Source organism: Cygnus olor, chromosome 2 (assembly GCF_009769625.2).
Source record: "Cygnus olor isolate bCygOlo1 chromosome 2, bCygOlo1.pri.v2, whole genome shotgun sequence".
Classification (NCBI taxonomy): Eukaryota; Metazoa; Chordata; class Aves; order Anseriformes; family Anatidae; genus Cygnus; species Cygnus olor.
Window position 1 is genome coordinate 42731059 of NC_049170.1, and position 24402 is coordinate 42755460.

A 24402-nucleotide genomic window follows, 5' to 3' on the forward strand; every position below is an offset into this window, starting at 1 on the left:
GTTGTTTGTTTTTTGTGACCAGTGGCCATCTGCTATTAAATCACTTCAAAGCTTTGGTATGATCCTTAGGTATGGCAAATACATTTTAAAAAGAAGTTGTTTGGAGAGTACTGAGAATGTTGAGTTGAAGGAAATATAGCTCTTGTGAAATTCATGCTAAAGTAAAATTGATTACCCTCTTCCTCTTGAGGAAAGATGAAAACTTCATTACTCTTGGTGGTCAATTTAAATAACCATTTCTAAGGAAACTACTCTTTATTAAATTTCTTAGGGACAAGAGCAACAGGAGTAGTTGAAGAATGCAAAATAAGTCCCTGTAAGATAAACTGGTTGCTTAACTAGCTAAGAGGGAAGATGGTACTGCATATTCATTTAGCTCAGTACAATTTCTAAATAACTTCTGAAGTTGACTGAGTTTCTGTGAATGTCTAAGTTTAGACTGTGGAATGGGGAGATGGAGATTTACCTCACTGAGCTTCCCTGGAATCGTAGAGATGCCAAAGTAAATATTTTTATACAAATCAAAAAGACCCCAGAGTTCTCAATTCTGTCAAATTAATCTGAGTGTTTAGAAATTCTTTTTTTTTTTTTTTTTTTAAGGAAATTTGCCTACAATATATCTGGCCTCATATTTGATCAACGTCTTATTTAAGCAAGACGCAGGAGACAGTTATTGTCAATCAGCTGGTTTGCAACATAATCATAGAAACATAGAATGGCTTGGGTTGGAAGGGACCTCAAAAATCATCTAGTTCCAAATCCCTGCCATAGGCAGGGATGCCACCCATTAGATCAGGTTGCTCAGGGCTTCATCTAACCTGGTCTTGTGCACCACCAGGGATGGATGTTCAACTTCTCTCTGCTGTGCAAGGCAGCCAGCAGGAATTCAGCAAGACCTGGCTGCTCAGCATCCAACTTGCCCTTGCATGTGGCAGGATTTCAGTGCAGGTTCCAGCTCTTGCCTGTGTCACTCAGCACTTAGAAGTGGGCTCAGTGAGAGAGAGTTTGGAAAGCAATGATCGTGAGTTGGGAAGCCAGGCAGGTATCTGACGGGAGGCTGGAGAAGGATGTAGGAGGGATGAGTTTCTCTTTAGGGTATGAGCATGATGGGGTCTCCTTGAATTCAAGGTCATACTCGCAGTCTTTAAAAAGTCATGCAAATAAATAAAAATCATAGTCTCCTTGTATTAATTTAAAAATAGTAATTTCACTTTTATATAATAATTTGAAGTAGTTCTTCTGCTTTTGATGGAGTAGCTCTATATTAATATAGCTGAGATTAGAATTTGACCCTAACTGTATAATGAAATGATATTGCTTTTGAAGCATCACTGCCTGGAGATGCCTGGCTTTCTGTGAAAAGTAAATTGGGCTAACACTTTGTCTTCAGTGAGAGGGATACTGCTCTGACTGACTTAATTCTGACTCACTTTGTCTTCAATGGTACCTCAAAATCTTTGCAGAATTTCCAGGCTTTGTTTCCTATTCACAATCCTTAGGATCGCTGTTGTTAGGTGCCAACATAAGGGATAAGAAAACAAATCTAACCTCCCTGGTCTTATCTTTCTTTGCCTGTATTCGACAAATCTTCAGTCATTGTCCTGCAGAAAGGCTTGCTTGCAATCATTTCCTCATTTGAAAGATGAACTAACTATATATTGCCTGATGGAGCCCCCCTCCACCTTTTTTTTTTTTTTTAATTCAAACTGTACTTGACTCAGGTGCTTATTGCTTATAAAGCCTTTCTGACCAGCCTTCAAAAGTGCCTGGTAATTTCATATATTCCTCTTCGACATCATTGAGGTAATCTTCCATTGCTGTGCAGATGTCAACGCTTATTGACAAAGGAGGCTTGGGGAAAAGTAACTTAAAATGCAATCAGAAAGAGACTTCCTGTGGATGCAGTAGTGGTTGTAGCATTATACCTAACCCAGTGGTCCAATTACCTTGTCAATGAGTGAAATACCCTCTGCAAAAAAGAAGTGGAGAGGAGTATACACAGCCAACTTCTGAAGATCAATATAGTCTTGGGCCCATCTCAAATTAATTAGATGTGTGGATAGCACTAGGGATGTAAAAGGAATTTTATAGGTATATAGGTGTATGCGTATTTTCAAAACCGATAAGCAAATTTAATCCTCAATATTTAACAAGAAGCAACTCACAATGGGTTGATTTTCCAAAATTGCAAAAATACCAAATATTAAAGATTAGGTCTCTTTTTGGGCTCTCTAATTGAACATTTTTCCATAATGGAGGAAGAACCAAAACAACAAGTCAATTTTTATTTCCTTAAAGTTTTTGGTCTCAGGAGCTTCCGTGTAATATACACTATGCTGTGAAGAAATAGATGAGAAATATCAGGTGAGGGTAAAGGAAAACAGACCACAAAATTGGACAATAGGGCTGTGTGTTTTTGCAGGACATGGAAAACAGTCATCTAATAATAACAGTAGCCACCCTGAGTCAAGAATTCTATCCATTTCCTGAGATAAATAATCACAAAAATGTTTCGGGTGCTGATGTTAATAATACAGTACTGTTATGCTCTGCCTTTCACGCTGTCCCTTGGTTTTCATATAGTTCAGCACAGTGACAACACCAGCAAAGCGATATGTGTTGGCTGTCCAGTGCAAAAACACTGTTGACACCTTAGTCAGACATCTCACAAAGGAAAACCGTCCCTGAAGGTTTAGCAAGAATCTCGGAAGATGTTGCTGCTAATTTACAGAAGGCAAGGCAGTGAGAAGATGCCCTCCTCAGGGACAATGTCCCCGCATTGTCCCAAGACAGCAGCAGAGAATCTGTCGCCTTTGAAAAACAGATGTTATGCAGAGAAGATGAACGACAACTGGGAAAGCTGACCGGACTGAAAGATTATGCAACCATACATTGCTGAAGGATGGAAGGCAAATGCATTTGCTTCCCCTCCTAATAGAAAAGGCTTTAGAGCAAACAGGGAAGGCACAGAAATGGGTAAGAAGCACAGGTTTCTTCCCCAGTAATTCTGTGCATTAGGTAGAGCAGATTATTCTGCTGCTTGCACTGGGAAAAAGAGGGGACAGCAGCGGCAGTCCAGTCAGAGAAGACTGCTGATTTGTGCAGGGTTGCAAAAATAATGGCACGTCTAAAACTGAGCTGGAATTTGTGTGGCTTGAATTCATCTCTAGTTTCAGTCAACAGGGACTGTGCTCTTCTCAGCATCATTCAGTGGCTAAGCTTGTAGCGATTCCAAGTCAGTGTTGTTTTCCTTTCCCTGTCATTTTAGGATTTTGCAACCATGGTTCTGTTTTGTGCTAATGTTCATTAACCCCCCTCTTGGATAATATGAGTTCTTGAAAGGTGAAGCTTGTTATGCATTTAGACACATCCTAGCCACTGATTAACACACCCGTGTACTCGAAGATGTCTGTCGTATTGCAAATGTACTGCAGGCTGTACAATCTCCCTTCTGCCTGAAGTGAGATAAGTAATGATTTTCTCCCCCACCCCTCCATCCTCTGCCCGTGTTATTTGCCAGACATCTTAAATTTCTCTTACGGTAAGACTGATGACTGCCCTTAGACCTGGAAGACTGCAGCATCCTGCAAAAAGGCTAGCATGAAGAAACAGTCAGGAAAATTTGGTACATTTTCATTCTCCAGCACTTTGGGTTTTCAGTTCAACATATACTAAAATTGAGTCAAAAACACTGCAGATCTGCCTCTTTCCAAAACAGCTCCTTGCCAACATCTCCATTTGAACCATTAAGCGCTGGCTCTGTATTTCTTCCTGATCACTATCATGTTAGCTAGAAGAATTAAACACCCTGCTCCACTGCATTTGACAAACTGCTTCTTCAAAACTGCCCCTGGAAAATTTTGCCTAATGCTATCCTTCCTCTCTTGCCTTAATAGGAAAGCGGCTGCCTTATGTTTTTACCCTTCAACATGTAACCTCTGCAATTTTTCTACAAAGCTAGAATGCTTTTCTGTAGTTTGTTTGTGGAACTATATCAGAGAATATGTTTTTCACAATATACTAATAAAAACAAGATAAAGTATGAAAATCTGGCATGTTTGGATCTTTTTTTTTCTTTTCTTTTTTCTTTCCCCGAGCTATTATAGAGCAGTTATCTTTCTTTCTTTCTTTTTTGTTTTTCCTTCCCCAACAAGACCTAGAAGGAAGAGTGTAGTGCAGTAGCTACTTGATGTTGCTGTTAGGTAGAGAATGGATGCATTTCAAATTCACCTAAATGTTTGAGGTGGTTGTCATCACCATCCCAGTATGGTAATTTTCATGCTAAAAGCAGCAAGGTACCACGTTGTTTTGAAGTTCACACGTTTCTGTCCTGAAGGCTGCCAACCCCTGTGTATAATGTTACCTGGTGATATGTAGAGGTGCTATATAATGAATAAAAGTGATTGCCTTCCTGTAATTCTCTCTGACATACTATTTTCTTTCCTGCTTATTGCAGCAATGAGAGAAAGTCTGGCTGTTTTAACTTCTCTCCAGGAAGACACCCAACTTTAAGGTTGCTACTCTACTCCTCTTGCCTGCAGCAGCTGTTGCTCCATCAGAGTTTACCTCTGTGGGTTTCTAGGAAGTGCTTTGTGCTGTGCCTGTGCTCTTTCAAAGAAAACATTGTGAGAACTTTTTTCATTGGTCTCCAAATGATTGTGCAATATTTTTTTCCTGTTACTATATTTGTTAGGAATGTGTTGCAAGGTCAGGTAGGCTTTTGCATGTGAGTGTGTTAAAGGGGGTTAAGCCAGCCAAATTAGACACCAGTGACTGAAGACATGCAGTTGCTCAAAATCTAGAGAGGTGCACCCTGGAGTGGGTGTCCAAATGCTTTTGGAAAATCTAACTGAACCATCATGTATCTGTTTGAGAAATGGAAGACACTTATGATTCTAGTACCAAATGTACACAGCTCCTCTTAGCAGGCTTAAAGTGAAGTTACTTTACAGATGAGGCGGCACCTTTCCATCCAGGTGAACTGTCAAAATGCTGGTAAGTTACCAAAGCAACCCAGTTACCAGATTTGATAACTATATATCCTCATATTTCTAGATTTAAAGGCTGTTTTGATTACCTGGTCTTGAATTTGTTAATGATGAAGACTAAGAGCACTCCTTGTAGGGAATCCTATTTATTCCAAGACCAAAGGAATAGCGCAGCTGTAACTGCATGTAGATGAAGACTTGCCCAACAATGCAAGATGAATGGTGCTATTGTTTGTGCTGATGTTGACTGTTGTGGTATGTGTTCCAGCAGTGAGATCACAGCTGACCTCGCTGAAATGTTAGGCTCTGCTTTCTCTGACTTATGTGCAAGGAAGTCACCTAAACCCAAAGCAAATTGAAGTCAGCTCTGCCTGGTCGGTGTCCAGAACCGTGACGAGCATGGGGAATGTGCATCGCTTCTTCTTCGAGACAGGCAGGATTTCTGCAGCTCTTTGCTAGTCAGCCTAGCTGTCTTTCTGGTATAGCGTGGCCTCAAAATGCAAGGCGAAAAGTGGGCCTTGGGCTTCTGATGTCTGAATACAAGTGTTTCTCCTTAATTTCATATAATACATGAAAGGAAGCATCAGGAAGGAAATATACCCTGTAGCATCATTCTCAAGGGAAGGTATACTTCCACAAAATGAAAATAAATGAGTTGGTATTATGATAGTCTAATACTGAGATCTTATGTACAACAGATGCATTTTTCTGTTAAGAGTTTAATCCCTTCAGGCCCATTAAGCAAGGGGAAAAGTTTAGAAGGGATGCTGTTAGAAGAAGACATTAATGCACCTTTAAAAGAAAATGGTTGGAGCATAAATCACAGGAGAAATACAGTACAAAATAGTGAATGAAATATTTATGCTTTCCACTGAAGCTGAGTTTATGCACTTGAGGGAGAAGCCCTGTTGAGATGGGTCTTCCCTTTGTTCTGTATCTATTTTTCCAATTGCTCAGACACAGCTGTTGGTTTCACAATCACTCTGAGGTTGATGTGATTAGAAATCACAGGCCTGCCTGCTCAGCATGGCCAACGACAGTCCAAAAGTTTGTGTGCATTCTAAGAGTGGAGTTTGAGTAAAGAAGGTTTCTTCTTATGTGTTTCAAGACATGCATTTGTTCTTCAGAATTTAGCGAGGCTGGATCAATTTTACTGTCTTATTCTACAGAGCAAGTTAACAAGCAATATAAGACTTGTATGTGTTCATGTGAAATCTCATTTGAGGGCTAAATATGCAGCAAGAATAACTTGGCATAGATTCGCTGACTTATCTGAGGCCCATGACTCCAACATTTATGTACTGTTATTTTAATTATATTTCTTCAGCATGAAGGAAAAGTGCATAAAATTAAAAAAAAAATAAAATCTGAAAGCTTCTTGGGGTAGACTTTTTAGAGCAGAAGGGGGAGGAAGGTGCCAGCCTTGGACTTTGCACTTTTTGGGACCCGCTTTTTCACTCCGGACTCAGATACTAAGATTGCTTATATGGGAATATTCTGCTTTTAAAAATTATTTATGGTTACTAGAAAAACATCATTTATTTTCAAATAGCTTCTAAAAGAAGAACAAAATTCAAAAGCAATTTTGTGCCTTGTATTCTGCAAAAGGGTTCTCATGTTTTCTCTACACGGCTCATTTCCTCCTAGAGGGTCTTTTCTGAACACCACTTCCTATCCAGTCTCATTTATACTAGCAACTGTCATTCACAGCTACCTACGTCCCTTGCTGCAACTACAGCAGTTGCCTAAATAGAAAAAGCGATTGAAGGAAAAGTTTTTTTTCATTGTTGTCTCTTTTCTTCCTTTCTTTCTTTCTTTCTTTCTTTCTTTCTTTCTTTCTTTCTTTCTTTCTTTCTTTTTCTTTTCTTTTTCTTTTCTTTTCTTTTCTTTTTCTTTTCTTTTCTTTTCTTTTCTTTTCTTTTCTTTTCTTTTCTTTTCTCTTCTCTTCTCTTCTCTTCTCTTCTCTTCTCTTCTCTTCTCTTCTCTTCTCTTTTCTTTTCTTTTCTTTTCTTTTCTTTTCTTTTCTTTTCTTTTCTTTTCTTTTCTTTTCTTTTCTTTTTTCTTTTCTTTCTTTCTTTCTTTCTTTCTTTCTTTCTTTCCCTCCCTCCCTTCCTCCCTTCCTTCCTTCCTTCCCCCTCTTTTTCTTAATTTTACAAGGAGTAACAGTAACACGCTTTGTGCATGCCTATTAAATATATGACTAAGCTGGACTGGATATTAGAGAAGATAGCTTGCACAGAAAATCTTAATATTCTAGGCCTCAGTAATGGTTTGGGAGCATGATCAGGGATACACAGAATAACATTTTTATTTGTAGTGTCAAATCAAGAGCATATGCAACAGTGAAAACCATTCTTCGAGAACTGTCAAATCATATCTTTCTTTGTTTTGCTGCATTAATGAGTAATTGATAAGTAAAGAAAGGAAATGTAGTAATTCCCCCTTGAAAAGATCTTCTGCTCTCTGTTTCAGTAATATTTAATGCTTATAGAACATTTTTTTCCTCAAAATATTTTAAAGATGAGAACTTATTTAATCTATCCACGTTAGTTTATTTAAACCATCCAGCAGGTCACCGAGATTGGTAGTTCTGTACTACCACGTCTTTTTGAGAGGGAGGAGAGGGCGGGCAGCTTAGGTTGCTTCATTAACTTTTTTGTGGACAGGAAAAAGGGCACAGTTGGATCCCATTTTAGAACTAAGGATTTCCTGATTTTCAATCTTCTGTTTACACAACTGCATTGTGCTCCTCTGACTTGAACTAAGCATTCCCTGACTTAGAGGACTGAGGTGGTGCAGATGTAATCAAGATGTACAAGTTTCTGCATCTCCAGAAGGCACACCAGTACTTTGTTAGCTGTAACAGGAGGCTTCCTGAAAATCATTTGGTATTGTCCAAATTGATCTTGTAGGCATGGATCCATTGCCTACTTGTTAATTTAGGGCACCGTGTTCCCTCCATTATTTTAAATTAAAATGCTGTAAGATACTGAACTTCAGTATTTATTTTACTGTGCTGAACTGAAAGGTGCTTTGAGACATTTGCAAATGATGCGTTGTAAGTACAAGGTAGCATTTTTCTTGTTTACTTCTCTGAACTTTTCCTTTCTAATATTAAGGATGCTTTTTCAGGGCGGAACAGAGGGAATTTATTGTGCAACACCTGTTAACAAAAGAGGGACTTGATTAATTTCCCACTCATGGTGCTGAGAATGTTCCCCTTTGTTGTCATTTTCTCAGGGTTATTACTCATTACCCTTATTCACTCTGCTTTGATAGAGGTAAATAGCTTTTAATTCCCCCTGCCCCCAAACCTTCTTAAAGTTTCCTTTGACAGCTTGTTGTAATTATGCCCCTCATTGAAGACACAGTCATTATTCTCTGTTGCCCTGAACAAGATTATTTAAGGCTCGTTTTGGATTTACTCTGTGTGTGTATGTGAAATGTATTTCCCTAAGAAATAGAAAATACTAATATAGGGGCACTGTGAGACAGTGGTAAATGTGATACTGATCACAGCTTGAATGTAGTTGGAGGTATTTCAGTGAACATGAGCAATGCCCTTGTCATTACACTTAAAAAAAAAAAAAAAAAAAAAGTGAATGCCAAAAGGATACAAGCAAGAAACTACCCAAGCTTGCTGTAAAACCTGTTATTGAGTAATTGTTACATATAGTTTACTGTTGAGCTGTCACTGTATCCTCAGCTTTAATAAAATATGAGCCTTTTTTTTTTTTTTTTCTATATCAGAAGTCTTCTTTTGGAATGTATCCGACGGCATTATGAATGTTATTCATAATGTTATAATATTGCATTGCAACATTATTACATCCTTATTTTCTTCACTTCAGCTCCCCAGACATAACTTGCTTGCCAAAATTAACAAGTTTTTGGGAGTGTCAAGATTCTTGCTTTGCTACAAGCCTTATTGTTACTGACGCATCCCAGTGCCGAGGCATTAACCTAATAGCTCAGACCGTTCCTGAGAGGCAAGGGAAGAGGGCACTGCCTCTTCATTTCATGTCTTCTCTCCTTTCCCTTACACAAGGGTGCTGCTTGGTAAGGCTGTGTTCCTAATTGCCAAGGTCTTTAATTCTCTGAGAGACTGGACAGCAGGGGTAATTCCAGAAGCATACCTTCGCCCTTACGTGAACTGGAATACACTTGAGTAACTACTAGGGCTGCCATCCAGGAAAAAACTAGTAGTGTAAGTGATCACATTTGAAATATTGGTTCTTGTAGAAACTGCAGTCACAGGTTTTCTAGCATCTAAACAGATGCTTTTAATTTGGAGATAGCAGGTACTTTTTGCTTATGTGCTTAATTTTGTCTTCTTGCCTGCTGCCTTTTATGTTAGAAATTGATAATTTTTGTGTCTTCTAACAACCTTTGATGATGTAGTAGTACTCTGATTCATTAAGGTATTGGCATTTCTAGTTATTTGAAAGCAGTAACGTGATGCAGGGAATGCTATGGAGATTTAAGGGAAACAATCATTACTTTACAAATGAATAATGAATGCTGGTTCCTCACTAATCATCAAGAGTACCTTCGGCTGCACTTTCATACTATGGAACTCTTTGCTTTATGGTAAACATATTCTTGATGGGTGGGTTTTCAAACACAGACACTGTTTTGCTTGTAAACAATCCATACAGAAATAGCTACATGTGCATGGCTTTTTAACTGGGTGTATTAAGTTAAAATACACACACACACACAAGATCTTTCTGTAATGAAATAAGGCATGTCTACCTTGGAAAACTGATAGATGTGTTTTTACAAAATCTGTGTTAGACATAGGTGGTAGATGCAGACAATACGTATAGACTTACTTACAAAATGTTTTTGCTTTGTCTAAGCAATGGAAGGTCAACAATTGTCTGAAGATATATGTTGGAGGAGATCATTCTTTTTGAAAAGGAAGAGGCTGAAGAGGGATTGAGAAACAAAACTGGGAGTATTACGGTGGTCTAACTGTGCCACAGTTTGTGTTTGCTAGCTGGACCCAGGGTCCATGGCATGTTGCACTTGCTGGCTGCATGATGCAGACCTGCTGCGAGCAGTGGTTGTTTACCCGGGATTGCTGGATGTCTGTAGCAGAGGCTGCCAGAGCACCAGCAAAGCAGCACAGCACTCGCTTGCACCACAAGTGGTGAGGCACAACCCTAATTAGCAAACTTGGCAGACCCGCATTTGCTCTAAGACCACCCTTCCTGTAGAAGTTGACTTGTGAACTGCATAGCTGCATACATTTTGTGTGTCGAGATGTCCAGGTGTACATATGAGCCTGTGGTTTACAGTAGGGTCTGTATGAATAATTGCAACTGTTGTGCATGCACACAGATTTTTATAGTGTTCCCAAGCCTGAATTTTGAACAAAAAAGACACAGAGCCAGTGCATATTTCAAAGATATCATCATCTATATGTGTTTCTCCTTGCTTCCTACAGTCTGAAGAATCCCAGACTGAGAAAGAAAATAAGAAATAGTGCAAATAATGCAGGCTCTTTTTTTATCATAATGGTCTGCACATGCCAAATTTAAATGTGCACACATGCCACTGAAATTGAGATAGATCCAAATCCATCTCATGCCTTTAGCCTGGCATACACTCTTCCATCTCCCAAGAGAACATGAAATCCCTCGCAGAATACAAGAGATTGTACCTTAAAAATAATTTCAAGTGATTATATTTATAGGCTGTTTATGAGGCTCATTACTACGTACGTGAGCACATAAATGAAATTAGCCTCACAAGAGGCGTTTATCCAAGGACACACAGGATGTCTGCAGCAGAGCCAGGAACCAGAAGATATCTTCCAAGTTTAGGCCAGTATCTTAACCACAATGCTATTTTTGCTTACTCGAGTCCCACTGTACTCCATTAGTGACCAGAAATCTTCAAGCGGAAAACTCTGCTTTTTCCAAACAAGATCACGTGTGGCCTGTGTGCTCCTCCCCCATCACATTAAAACCTCTCATCGAGAGATCATGCATGTGTCATCAGTGAAAATCACTACTTCTACATGGCTGAAACAAAGAGCAAAGAAAACAAAAGGCATTTCTAAAGTCAGATAGTAGAGATCTTAAAAAGAGCATCTTATGCTTTTGCTATAAAGAAATATCCCATTCAGAGAAATCCATTACAAATTTCGTATGGAGGGGATAATCTACTGTGGATGTTAATCCTTTGGAGTGTATTTTAGCTCTCTATTTCATAAAATTATTGCTTCATTCTCTGATAATTTTACAATTCTCTATCATTAATTTTATATATAGAAAGGGATTGATTGAACTGCTTATTGTTAAGGTTTTCCATCCTTTTCCACTGTAAATTCTTCTTTTCAGTTGCTGTAACAGTAGGATTAAGTTTACTGAGCGAGAAGATTGAGATGAACGTGCGGGTTGGAGGCTCGGAGCAGCACCCAGTGGCCACGGCTCCGCAGGGAGCTGACCCCAAGTGGGGTCAGGAACGTCCTGTAGGCTCCATGACTGAGACCTTTATGAGAAGGAGATGCAGGTTTTAATGCTGTGGAGGAGCCACGGCGGAGATGGTTTGCTTGAAGCCCCTGGTTTACATCTGAGTTGGGAACAGTGAGTGTACGGTATGGCTTCTGGGCTTTGAGAGGGCTGTGCTACGGGATGCACAGTGTTCTGAAAATTGAGGCCCTGTCTCAAAATGTGTACTAAATACTTGTGCTGCTTTTTAAATTAATTTTCTATGTGCCTCGGTTGCCTACCTGTTACCTAGAAATGAACATAGTTCTGTATCGTGCTGGGTGTTAGGAGGATAAATTTACATGTGTTATAAAGCACGCTGTCACTGTAGTGAAAAACACCTGCTTGAAAGTCTGTGAAAACATTAATAATTCTGTCTTCAGAGCAGAGTTTGAACACCATACAGTAAATACAGTAAGGTATTAAAGAAGAGAAAATAAAATATGAAATATTTAGTCATTCAGTTAGAGATGCCCATCCAACACTGAGACAAAGGCGAGGGGCCCTGACATTGGCATTACGTGTAATTCTGCAGATTTTACCCTAATGAATAGGCTCGAGGGGGTAGCTAAGATGGAAAAAGCAGCCTCAATTCTGGTACTCCAGAAATTTTAGCTGTTTACTTTGCAACTCTTCTTTTAATGTCTACTTGGTTGTGTTACGTAAAGCGACTAAGTTGGAAATTTAGAAGCTCCACCAGGCTAATGAAGAGAAACCCTAGTATCATATTCCAGAAATCCCGGGCTTGGTATGCCACCTCTTCCCCGGCCAAAAGGCACTGGTATTCACGCTGGCAGACATGCAACAACCGCCAGCTCCAGGGAGGAGGCCAGGGCTGGGGACTGAGCTGCGCTGAAGGCATGCTGGAGCCATGCACGGAGCGGAGGAGCCACAGGCGCTGGGCTCCCGGGGGAGTGTGAGCGAGTGGCAGGGCCTGCAGCTTGCAAAGTCCACTGCTGGAAGCGGTTTTTAATAGCTGGTTCAGGAAATGGCTGCGATGTTTAAGAGACAGTTCTGCTGAACCGGGTCAAACTGCTTCCAGACAATCCTGTGGGACCCAAGTGCACAGTGGCACGCTGTCATCTACTGTCCTACGTGGATCCTGGGTTATGTGCGCACCAGTCTTCATACGCATAAAGCTGTCCATCATTTCAGCTCTGAAATAGTCCTTTTCAAAGAACATATTGGGATTTAGACTCCTTGTTTCCATTCACCTTTACAGGAGCTATACGACTAAGTATCCATGTGCAGCCTGATTTTTTTTCCCCTTGCTGTTTAGTGCTGTTACAAGGCTAGCCCCCGAATTTGGTGCTGCTGTGTTTATTTCGTGCAGGGAGGCAACCAAATTACTGCATAAAATTGCAGGTGTAAATACTGCAGGTTCATATACTGCTCTTTATTTGTAACGCTGAAGAGCAAGTGAACGACTTGCTGTGCCAGTGAGAGCATGGGATCTCTGTCACCTTTCTCTTACAGCCAGGAACTTAATAATAGAAAAGACCAATTCAGAGAGGCATGCAGAGAGGGTCTTTCATTTGCCCTGTCGTTCTTCACTACTGTTTCCTCCTACTTGATCTCTCACTTTACACGTAAGGCATGTTTCTCTCGCTGTTTGAAGAGTGCTGAGTAGAGATTGGCTCTTATCTAATATTATTTAGTGTTAACTCCCCTTTTCCACTCAGACTGCAATGACTGCTTCAGGGTCATGCGGGTGGAAATGAGAACGTGTCACACAGGTAGTCGAGTCACTGAGCTGGTCCCCCAAAGTGTTTGCTCTTTATTGCAAACAGTTTTTTCTTTTATTGCAAATAGAAATCTGAGCTGCCAAGAGAGCCACCTGCATATAAGCATGCACGTAGCGTACTGACAGTTGCTGCACAGTACACATTAGGATTCCAGTGTGAATGATGCAGATGTTGAAGGACTTGGAGTGGCTTTAAGGTGACCCAGAGTTGTTAGAGTGACAAGGAATTGGGACAGTCTTACAGGGCATTTAGTGATACTACAATACTTCGGGAAGAGCATCTAAGAACTTGCTAAGAGCTGACATTTGCAGCTAAAATCTGTAATACCTGAAGAAATGCAAAAGCAACCCTTATTAATATTGGCTTTTCCTAGCAGTAAACTTGACATATGATGATAGCCTGTAAGTGCACAATGCCTCTTTCCAATTAAAAAAATGTGCCTGGTACCATGTCTAAGCAGGGGTCCAGCAGTGAAGGAGAGCACGTACAGCTAAAACAATCGGCACAGTGTCAGATGAAAAGGTATCAAGAAAATGGTTGATGCCATGCTCTCGGCCACAACCCTAACTGAAACATTAAATATTTAATTGTGTCTTGAAGCCTTATTATCTTGGGTTTGGCTGTTAGACCAATGGGAGAAGCAAACTGCAGAATCAAGAAATTTTGACAAAATTGTCATGAATGCAGAGGCTTTAAAGCAGACAAAGCCCAAGAGCTTGTGGCATGGTCCTAGCTGTTGAGACAGGAGCTATGAATGTAAAGAGGGAAAACAACCAAATGTATTCCTCTCTATCTCTTGGATGTTACTCAGTGAAGTAATCACTTGCCTCTTCTCGTACACAGTACTAAAAGTTGTTTGAAAGAGATCAAGGAAATATGAAGACTGCAGATGGTGTCTGGAGATTGTTATATATCATTACACAGGCAAAAACAATGTTAAAAAAGCATTAAGGTTGCAAAGTCAAGTGTTCAAAAGGTATAAAATTACAGAGTAATGGTTGTCTACACAGTTGTAATGGGCTTCTCTATGAACACTCATTATCTTTTTATTATTCATTATAATTATCCCATTACTCATTAACCTTAAATACGGGATCACACGGAATTTTCCCCCATGTTCTTTTAATTTAATTTCTGTGTGGAAAAAGGTTTAGCTTTTTAAAAAGGAACCTGCAAATGCCATCCCATGGCACATTGACAAATGGATTGTCAGCAAGGTTGAAATCTTTCTATTTATCACATAGACATGGAGAGCCTAGCAGCAGTAGGTTTTAATTGTCTCTGGGAAGGCCTGCTAGAAAGGGCTGGGATGCTTGGCAGCTGGACGTAAGTGATTGTTGCTGACAACAGAGGAGTGGTCAATGTCATTGGGGCCAGGATGTGGATGGGAAGGGCTGTCTTTTCCTTTCCTTGTACATCTCTCTGCCGCTTCCATTCTCACCCATTTTGGCTTCTCTCTTGTCCTGTCTTGCTCCCCAAATCCATTTGGCTCTTCTCAGCTACCTGGTGGCCATCACTGCTGCTTTTTCATTCTTAGATTTACTCCATTTTTAACCTCACCTCCCATTTTGCACAGCTATTTCCACCTCCCCGTTTGACCCTTCTCTGCTCTAGACTGACATGCACCCACCCTGGGCTCCTTTTACAACATCAGTGCCTTGATTTATTGTCCTAGTCCTCCCCTATAACCTAGACATGTCCCCCTTTTCACTCTCCTCTTTACTTTTACTCTTCAGTCTCCTTTTGGGCTCCCTCCTTCACATCTCCTCATCTCAGTAAGCGATGGGTAACCCCCTGGCACCTCAGCAGGTATCTTTCATGAGAAACAAGAAAAAGACAAATGGTTTGACTGAAATTTCTCAATATGAATTTGAAGTGAGAAAGTGATCTACAAGATGGAAATACTCAACAGAAATGGTAGATATCTGACAAACCAGTAGTTAACTCAAATGGGAAATGTCAAATAACCATAGTGACAGAATGCTACCGGCCCTTCTGGTAAAACATTCAAGTAAGACGACTAGCACAAAGATATATCTATTGCTAAAACTCCAAAATTATATGTTTTTTTTTTTTTTTTTTGGCCTACAACATCTTCACAGTACAAAAATGTCTACCTTTGCTTTGCGGGAATGTATCAAATGGCCCAACCACAAATTACCTGCAAGCAGAATTCGTGTCAGTATTTCAGCTGGAAAACTATACCAGAAGATTAATATTTCACTCCCACATGCTCATAGTGTTTTCCCCTCGTCATTCTTACCCCGCTGTATGTGAGGTGAGAAATCTTTGGCAATGACTGGTTTTATGTTTTTAAGCTGATATATTTTGCTGCCATGGGATCCTGAAGAGACAAGAGTGTTGTTGTCAGGGGTGGGCAACTTGTACTTGTTCGGATAAGGGAAGATGTGTATATTTATACCCAGCAGAAATTTCTGTTAATCCCTTTGTTGAAAGTAAGTCAGTAAGAGGTGGGATTGATTGGATCTTCAGTTTATCAGACCCAATTCTTCCCCTCTTAACGAACTTAATATCCTCACATGTTATCTCCTATGTTTTAAACTCCCTAACTCTGTCCCCAGCCCTGCTGGGGCACCTTGGCTGACATGAATTTAAATGTTTGTGGCATACAGTGCTTTCTCCTCCAACCTGGCAGGATGGATTTCCAAGTTAAAAAGAATAGCTCAGTGATTTCTCCCCCCACAAGAACATCTTGCTTCTATATTCAAAGAACTGATACATAAGTAGGAAAATATCAGTGGAACCTACAACATCTGTGACTGAGGAATCAGGGCAACAAAAAAGAAAAGGAGAAAAGGTTAAGAAAAGGAAAGTGCTTGCGCTGGCAAGATAGGGGTTAGGTGGGGACAGAAATGAAGAGGAGACAAAACGGATGAAGGATTACAGAGTAAAAGCGATTTGGGAATAGGATGTTGGCAGAGGTGAATAGGGTAGAACAATAGGGAAGAGCGTTTGCTGAATGTGAATAGAAATCATTATAAAGTTTCCACCATCTCCTAATAAAAATACAGTAGCCTTGAGTCCCTATGCTTTATTAAAAACTCCAGCTGGAATATATAAAAGAGGGCAGGCAAATTATTCTCAAAACAGAAAACTGTAGGAGAATGCAGAGATTTGATGAGATTTTTTTGAAGGCAAAAGATATTTGATGAACAAGACTGAAGAAAAGATGCACTGGGAAGAAGAGGAAGGCAAAGAAATAAATGGTGGAGGAAAGAAAGAGGGAAGATTTGAGCTATAATTAGCATTTGTCTGTCTGCAGGAAATATATGATCTCTTACCCAAAGAATTTTTCTGGTACAGGAAAGTGGCAGCCCTAACTCTGTTTTTGTTAGATGTCAGGTATCACCCTCACTTTTGTTCTGGAAAGTTGACAAGTATAGGATTGGGAGGTTAAACATTTATAGAGTGTGCTCTGTTTAGAACGGGCTTGGTGCTGTTTAATGGACAATGAGTTATACTGCAGCTGACAAAATACAGATTTCCTAAACCAAATATATTCCATTCAATACATTTTCTTTGGTTATGATGGACAGTAATCTGGCGTGACATAAAGTTTGATTTTGCACGGCAGGTTGCATTGGTTCTGTGGTAAATGGAAGCTGTCTATTACAAAAAATGCCATTATTCCTACAGAAGAGTGAACTGATTTGAAAAACAGAGAATTGCTTCAAGTCTCCAGCTTATCTGCACGTAGAACTTTTTACCCAGCCCACAGCACTGTACTTCTCCATTTGCTGTGCATTTTCTCTGTATCTGGGTAGGGGATAATTTGAGAGCCGGAAATTCCCCCTCTGTTGGGAATTGTCACACGCAATCTTTTGATTCCATATTTAGTGGACACTTATAATTTTTCATGTAGTGTCACCAGGAAGCTTTACACGTTGATAAGAAGGCACTAGAGGTTCTAGTAAGTGTTTTCATGTGCTTGCACTACCCAATTGTGTTTAGGTGAGGAGGAGAAGAATAGCATTTTGTTGTGTCCAAAGGTTATGGTTTCTCATAACCTGCGTTTTTTCTTTATTTATGAAATACTTGGGACTGAACAGTCCTCTGAATTACAGAGCAGCTTACTGGGACAATCTAAGTGCAAATTGCTTTTCCCAGTTGTGAACTTCAATTAAAAACAAACAACCAAGGAACGCATTTCACTAGAGACCAATTTAAATACTGGTATTTTGTCTGCATAATTCCGAAACAATGCGTTCCTACATGTATAGGAAAAAAAAAAAAAAGAATTTTTATATAAGATATTTTTAAAAAATGCTACAGACTTTTTTTTAAGACTTCTTTTTTTTTTTTTTTCTTTTTTTAGTGTGACCAAATGGAGAAACTTCGATTGCAGATGGGTCAAAGCAGGACTTGTGTGAAAAAAAAAAAAAAAAATCAAAATTTGAACTAAAAAGGTCATATTTTGAGATTTCATCACAACCATAAAATTAGCAATAGTGGTAATTGAAAAACAATATTTTTACAAACACTCTTGAATGAAGTTTTGGGCTAAATTGCAAGTGTATTGCTGTAATTGTACTGCATTTTAGAAAGGGGTCTATTACCAAATGAAATGGAAATTATTAGCCAAGGCTCCTTCAGGCCTTATTTACAGCCAGCATTAGATGAAGAGTTATTTAGTGGATAAAAAAGCCTGCCAGATATGAAAGAGACAAGAAGAAATGTGTCTTGGCATGCTAGGGAGGATAAGTATAGAGAAAGCCGAAAGTATTATATTTGATAGCAAAGGAATTTCGCCTGAGATGACCCTCTGTTCTTGCCTATTGTTAACTTTTTCCCATGCAAAAAAAATGCCCCAGCCCGTGAGAGTCATCTAGCACCAGCTGGCTGGCTGGTGTAAGAACAAGCTGTTTACATACATTATTACAGATTTCTGATGATGTGCTGTTGTGGTGCCCTACCAAAATCGAGGTTCCCCTGTGCTGCTGTGAAATCCAGGAGATTGCTCTTGCTGCAGAGAGCTTCCAGTTGATGCTCACGAGACTGAGCAAGGCAGGAGGGAGATGGAGAAGTGGTTTGTTTGTCCAAGGTCACAGCCTAGGGCGGGGGCAGCACCAGCAAACAGGACCCAGACCTCTCAGCTTTCTGGCCTTACGTAAATAGGGCCACTTACTGGCGTAAGCCCGCATTAAGAGCCCTGCTGGTATAACTACGTCTGCCAAGGATGCTGGTACAGTCATCTCAGTAAATTTTCCCATGCAGATGAGGCGCTGCTCCTGGGCTCCAACAGCACCAGCCCACTGCAAGGAGACATTCTCCCAAGGAGTGCTGCTGGAAGTTTAGCGAGAGGAAGGAAAGAAAAACCAAAACAAAACAGCCCTCGCTTCAATTAGAGGAAAAGATAATTCCTTTCAAGTTGAGAGGCTCGACTCCTGCTGGCCTTTGTTCTTCAGCTTACCGTCGCTGTAATTTCAGAGAACAACTTGAATAATGCTGGTTTGTTCTGTGATTACCCTCAGTTGGAGCACAAAATTAATATCTCACTAAGTAATTCAGTACATGATGGGTGAACATTTACTTAAACGTGCCCTAAAAAGCTAGGATTTTCCATGTTCACTGGAACTCTCTCAGTGACAATTAATTGCCTATGTTCTTATGTGTTTATGAGCCTCAGTAAACAGGCGGCATATTTACGTCTCCCCATTACCTTCAGAAATAAACTTCCTCAAGAAAAAAAGCTCACGTTTCCTGATTACAGTCTGATTATAAGTAAACAGAGGAGTGGGGAAGGTGACTAGTAAGCAGGACTTTGGAGGGAGGAAGGTGGGAAGTGGAGAATTTCTCTCGCTGATATTGTGCCACTTGTAATGCTGGTAGCATTAAGTTAATGTGCTGCACTAGCAAAATGACCTCGGTTAGTCCTGCTGCTGTCTGGGGGCACAAGAAGCTTGCCCTTTTTATCCTAACTATAGACTCAAGAACAGGTGCAATATTTACTACCTCGTGATGTAAAGTTGCTATAGAAAATGCAACCTTTGAAAGGCCTAACCTGTGCAAAAGCCCTGTGTTTTCTGAAAGCCTTGAATTATTGATGTGGATCCTGTTCGAGGGTGCAGCAGCGAGTCCTTGCATCCCATATTGCTCTCCCATGTCTCCACATTGCATTTCCCTGCCATTGGGCCACCTTCTGCCCTCATGAATCCCCTCCAGGACTGAAGAAAGCACTGTTCCTTACCTGCTGGTTGTGTTTGCTGCGGCCGTCACGGTGTGGTGATGGGTGATGAGGATGGGCACCATTCATTGCGATGACTCAGGCTTCGCCACTGGTCGGTTGTGTCACTTCTTTCTCTTTCACATCACAGAATGAATCAACGCTTGCAAAGCTTCTCAGGTGCATAAGAAGTAGACCGTAGATAAAAGATAAAGGCAACATTATTTACTGTGGTTGTGTCCATTAACATCTGCAGAAAGAGGACTTTAGCACATAAATTTGGGTTGTCTGTACAACTGGCTGCTGGTTTCATTTGCTTGTGCAGGCAAGAGATTGTATCAGATGGAAAATACAATTTGCTATCAGTGAATGTTCACTGTTGTTCACCTTTTTTCTTGAAATTTTCCACTCTGCCGCTGTCTGAAGATGTCCTTTAGGATTGGGCCTTTAGAAGTCGATCAGTGGAAATACTGAACTATAGTATTAAGTAGAAGATAATGTGGTGAAAAATAATGAAATCTAATGTTAGATGGCAAGCCCTTGCTGTTGTCCAGTATCTTACCTGTCTGCAGCTCTGCCTCATCCTAGACCTCATGGTGCCGCCATGGTTTGTGCCAAAGACTGGAGGACAAACCTGGCTGACTTCACGGAGGTAGGAGATATGCATGTGTGGGGAAAGCCACCCTTGGTGTTGTTGGTCTCCTGTGAGTCTTCCCTTCCTTTCCTCCCCCTTACTGAAAAAAATGGCATGTAACATTCGTGCCATACTACTGACAGAAGGCCTGGGTTGCTGAGGGAGGGAGGAGATTTGAACAGGGGGTCCTCCATCTGCAGCCAAACGCCACATTGAGGCAGGATGAGACCGGGACAGAGAATCGCTTCCACTACATTAATCTCAGGGTCCCGCTTTCTGGAGCCACAGGTAGGGCTGAGGCATGGCATGTCAGAAAACAGTGGCATCCCCCACCTCAGAGAGAATTTGTCAATCCCAGATGCCTAATTCCCTAATTGTCTTGTTGCGATGCTAAGTCTTCTGTTTCTCTGTTTTTCTGTTGCATGCTTTACTGATCCTGGTTGCACCGGAATATATCGCTTGATAGAAATTCACTTAGCTATCCTTAGGCAAATCAGCCCGATAAACTAACTAATAAATAGCAAGATCCTGTGTTCATCAATGTAGTTTTAAAGTATCTGGACTGAAGGAGCTGACAGCTCTAGAAATAAAATCAGTATTCTTCTTGTAACCCATTGTAAACAAGCTGTCAGGCATCACTATGGTCTCCTTTGAAACTAGCTTTAATGAGTAAATAGAGAGAATAAAAGCTGAGAGACAGTGTCAAAAATGTAAGCCCAAGATAATCATTGTTGGTATTTTTCCTTAACCTATTATATTGCTTTAGATGATGGCTGCTGTATTTCTGCTGCTGAATGAGAGACTTTTCCCTAGTCCTGATTTAGACGATTTTGCCTTAATTTTGTCAAAAGGTAATTCTTCTAGAGTACACATTGCTGCTTTTCAAGAGCAAGGAGCTAGAAAATGCTTGAATTGCTCCATGATTCAGCTCAATGTGAATTGAGAAGGTTTTCATAGAAAGCTAAAAAAAATTATTAAAAAAGGGAAAAAGAGCATATGTAGAGCTGTATTTAGCAAATAAGAGCCCCTGAATTACATTCTTCTACTAGGTGCCCGTGATTTTATTTTGAATCTCTTTTTGTGAATGAAGAAATCTGTATTTTATGAAATGTAAAAATACATCCAAACATACATAATTTCTTTACCTCAGTTTGTCAGGAGAAGCATTCTCTCTTTTTTTTTTTTTTTTTTTTTTTTCCCTGTCAGTTAACTCCACATTGCTTATCCACAGTGCTGGTTGTTTCTGAGTTAATATCCTTTGGCATCTGCCTTTGAATAAATTTGGCTGTCTGGTTTCCAGCTGATTTGTTCCCATTTATTTCATTTGATTTCTAAATTTCCTGTCCAAGAGATTCCTGTTGCTCGCCTGTCTTGCGAAACTCCCCGCATGTCGGGTGACACCAGCACAGCAACTCCTTTTCAGGTGCGCTGGGTCCTGGCTTGCTCACTGGATTCCCACGAGTGCTCCGGGGTTGGGGTTGACAACGAGCATCCAATAGCAGGAAGGAAAGTTGTGAAGTTTGCTCGCTGGTGCTCGCTGGGACTGAACAGCTTGTCTTTTCTTTTGAGGAACATTTATACTTAACACTCAGTAGGCAAACTGGTATTTCAGTTTGCAAGTGGATTCGGTTATTCAAATGCACAGGCCAGAAAATGAAGGGGATTCTATTTAAACAGTGTGCTCCCAAGTCACAGATGATCTTTTTGATGTCTGTATTTTGCAAATGGAAATTTTTCCAGCGCTAGCATTTGTTCAGAGGCTGTGTGCTATCTAAATCTGCTTCTGTGGCTGTTCGTTTGCATTTCTGCTCTGCTATATTGCCTCCCGCCTTCTCCCCTTGGCCCCCCACTCTTTTATATTGGATTCCTACTTTTGCTGCCTCCACTCTATCTTGCATCTCTGAAGGCTCAGTCATGCCAGATGCTGAGCAGTCTCTGCTCTTGCTCAGCACCTTGGCAGGATTACAGGTGAAAAGGGAAACTCAAACCATCATCAAGCTGGGTGAGAGCTGGTGAATGGCGGATCTGAAGCCAGCCCTACCTGGCCAGGGAACAGCCCGTCTTCTCCCGCGCCTCCCGACATTTTCCCGGTTGGGAAAGCTGTTGGAGGCACTGGTCAGTGCACACGATGGGGCGTGTGTGGAAATCTCGTGTTTAAATTTTATGTCATGAGGTGAAATACTCAGAGTAGTCATGTGAAACAGACAGAATGGTTCTTCCTGGTTGCAAAACACTGGCAACAGCAAACTGTGCACGTTCAAGGAGAGTTCTTGGTCAGAGTGAAAGTTTTTCTACTTCCTTGGTATTCCTTTTTTATTTCACTCTGTACACATAGGTTCTTTCTTCCCCCAAATCTGGTTACATCTCCTTCTACAAACAAATCGCTTAGGAAGAAAAACCACGCTAATATCCTGAGGGAGAAGTGCGAAGGTGGGGGGAGAAACACAGCAACTTAATTCTGGCAGCTGGAAGAACAACCTGAACGTTGTCAGGCTGAAAGCACAGCACACAGCCAAGCAGTCGCTATTTGCTCCTGCAGACAGAAACCCTCCGACAGCCTATTTCACCTTCAGAGAGGTGTGGGAAGAAAAAAGGGCATAAGCAAGAGCATCACTTGAGTATCGCGTACTGCCAGGTGAGGCGGTGTATTTAAAACTAAGCAGCAATAGAAACTGAGCACAGGGATGGGAATGGGGAACGGCAGGCTGCTCCTCCCGTTTCTGTCTTTCTCCACCTCTACTCCAAGCTTACACAGCGCCCAGCACTCCTGAGCAGCCCAGGCTGTAGGACAGATAGAAAGCATTCAGTGTTTTGCCCAGTTGGGCCTTTCTGCTGAATCTCTATCTGCGAGTTTTGGAGCTGGGGCAATGGTTGTATTTCAGGGTGCTCCTCAAGTTGGGCAAGGTCAACCATTAATGCTGTGGCTTGGGAACAGAGAATGGGTTCCCCAAAAGTTTTTCTCCTGAAACAGATGCCACACACTTGTGTACATGTGGCACCTTGTTGTTCCTACCATGTGGGCAGGTACCCAAGTGTCAATAATTAATGCTGCCTGGTCGTGAAACCCCAGAATGCCTGCAGGCAGTATTTTGTATGGGTGTATTGCTTCCTGCGCTGCCCGTTTCCTTCAGCTGCTTTCCTCTGCTCGCCAGCTAGCTGGTGATGGGGCAGTTAGAGGAATCCAGAACAAATACCCCTGCTTACACGAACAGCAAACTGCCAGCATAAAGCGTGATATTCCCATGTTCCTGTCATGTGCAAGCACGTGCCCACAAACCAAAACACAGCTGGCAAGTTTAATTTTAGCTCTACCAGCCTTGAGAAGTGTCCCTTTAAAGAAATTCTTTTTATAATTCTTTTTTTTTTTTTAAGTAATTTGGTTGATAATACAGCAGCTGACAATCCTACTGCAATACTATCAATGATTTAAATAAAAACAAAAAGAAGCTGCCACCCCATATTTTCCCCCGTGAATTTAGAAATAGGCAAAGCCACTGTAGAAAGGCCCAGGAATCTGATGACGTGTTAAAGGATTTTTTTTTTTTCCAAAAAAAAAGAGAAATGCTAGGACTTGTGTACAAGAGGAAACATTTTGTTATTCACGCACTTTGTTACTGGTGATTTAGTTGTGTTGCACGACATGTTCTTCCTCCGAGTCCTGCAGGGGGTAGATGTTTGGAGGCCCTGTGCCGACACCGATCCATGCCATGGGGATGTGTGCAGGTGTGAGGTCCTACAGGTGGGTGTAGGTGCGGGTTTGACGCTTGGCCCCTCACCTGGCTGAGGTGGGGTGGGTTGGAGTGGGATTTGCTGCTATGGCCTGGAAGCTGAGCCCCGCTCGCTTGATTTTGGGGGGCGATGGGACCGGTGTGTAACTTTTGTGGCACTCCAGTGTTGTCGTGTCCGGCCGTAGGCACCCTAAGTCACGCCGGGCGAGCTTCCTCTTTACCCTCTTCCTCCATTTTGTTCCAACTTTAAATAAACCCAGCCTTATATAAGCGGTCTAACAAAGTATGTATTTAATATGTCTGGCCCCGGGTCGTCCCCCAGCCGCTCGGGGAAGTGCTGTACGGAGGAGTTGAGGAGGGGACGGGCCGGGGGGGGGGGGGTGGCACCCCGCTCAGCCTCACATCCCCGCGACCTCCCCCCCCCCCCCGCCTGTTCTCCCCCCGATCAATACATACAAAAATCGCGGGGCGGGCATTTTCCGACCCCCCCCCCCCCACACACACCGCTCGGGCTCCTCCAGTCCCAGCGCTGCCTCTCGGCGCTCTCAGCCCCGGCGGGCCGCGGGCTGTGAGGGGTAAGAAAGGGGGCGGCGGGGCCGAGCCGGGCCGGGCCGGGCCGGGCC

At 41.5% G+C, this 24402-nt stretch overlaps 1 protein-coding gene and 1 long non-coding RNA gene across 12 annotated transcripts in view; one reads left to right on the forward strand and one right to left on the reverse strand.

Annotated features, from left to right (window-relative positions):
- Positions 1 to 24402, forward strand: part of RBMS3 (RNA binding motif single stranded interacting protein 3) — a 708023-nt gene that overhangs the window by 240841 nt on the left and 442780 nt on the right. The gene's annotated exons all lie outside the window — the stretch shown is intronic.
- Positions 7064 to 24382, reverse strand: LOC121065935. The gene is made up of 3 exons (XR_005817406.1): positions 24284 to 24382; positions 19442 to 19589; positions 7064 to 11020 (listed from the first exon to the last, which is right to left on the reverse strand). It is a non-coding gene; the product is annotated as an uncharacterized LOC121065935 (long non-coding RNA).